We start from the raw sequence: 1,064 nt of genomic DNA, 5'->3' as shown, positions 1-1,064 counted from the left end.
GAGGAGACATGATTGTTGAAGCAACTGTATAAGCACTTTTCATTTTTGTAATTTTAAGGTTTTGTGGGCCTGTTTGAACTGCAGCAAATTCAGTCATTCTCTCTATCTTCTTTTATCCCAGAGAGGGAGAGAGCTAGAGACTGAAAGATGCTGTATATCACTGTTCATGAATTTTCTAAAAAAAAAAAAAGATTAATAATAATCAAAGCTTCCTGGATGAGCTTTTCTCAGTAGTCAAGAGTTTTTTGTGACTAAATCCTAGATGCACCTATGTTCTGGCTGCTGTTTATCTAATCTCACCATTAAAACATATTTATAATCTACATCCTTGATTTGAAAGTTCTCACCACAGGCTGCTCACCTGGCATTTGTAGTTCAGTATCCAGTGCTTAACGCTGATAGACCGATATTTGGCTAGTGTGTTTCACTTCTACTTAATCGAGCCTTCCTTTCTTTAATCCTAACAGATGCAGCCAAGTTAGTTTCTGAGTGCCACTTCCTCAAGAATCTTAGTTCAGGCAATCAGAGAGATTAGAGAAAATTGCTCTAGCATTTGGTTTTGTTCAATCTAGTTGTGATAACTTTATTACCTGTAGGCTATGTCTTGGGTTCAACAACATGATTGGTACTTTTATGTCACCTTCTGACTCTGGTGTACATAATGACTCTGTGCCCTTTCCTCTTCATGTGTATATTTGGGGTAGTGTATTTCTATGTGGTTTTCACAGTTGTTGTCTTGTTATTTAAGAGGAAATACAGTTAATTATATTCTACAAAAGATGAGGATTAGATGAGATGATTATATACCTGTTATTATCTCAAATTCTTATCATTGACATGTGCTCAAAGACATTTTTCTAAGGCTATCTCATCCAACACAGGTTTCTTGTGTCAACTTCAAGGCTTGGATCACCCGACCTTTGCTAGTCCTGATGTATGGATCATCGAGTATAGACAACAGCATGGATTTTGAGAGCCCTGACGTCGAGAGAGAGTTTCCAGGCCTCTATGGCTCAGAGTCCTCGAGGCGAAGCGACAGTGACTGTGAGCATCTTATGGATTTC

At 38.2% G+C, this 1,064-nt stretch overlaps 1 long non-coding RNA gene across 1 annotated transcript in view; it reads left to right on the top strand.

Annotated features, from left to right (window-relative positions):
* LOC119594437 overlaps positions 1-1,064 on the top strand; it is a 17,103-nt gene that overhangs the window by 6,608 nt on the left and 9,431 nt on the right. Inside the window, exon 2 of the long non-coding RNA XR_005230619.1 lies at positions 882-1,044. This is a non-coding gene — a long non-coding RNA (uncharacterized LOC119594437). The remainder of the gene's footprint in view (positions 1-881; positions 1,045-1,064) is intronic.

The sequence above is a fragment of the Penaeus monodon genome, chromosome 33 (assembly GCF_015228065.2).
Source record: "Penaeus monodon isolate SGIC_2016 chromosome 33, NSTDA_Pmon_1, whole genome shotgun sequence".
Taxonomy (NCBI): domain Eukaryota; kingdom Metazoa; phylum Arthropoda; class Malacostraca; order Decapoda; family Penaeidae; genus Penaeus; species Penaeus monodon.
Note: the sequence above shows the minus strand (reverse complement) of the source record. Positions and strands in the feature narration are given on the sequence as shown.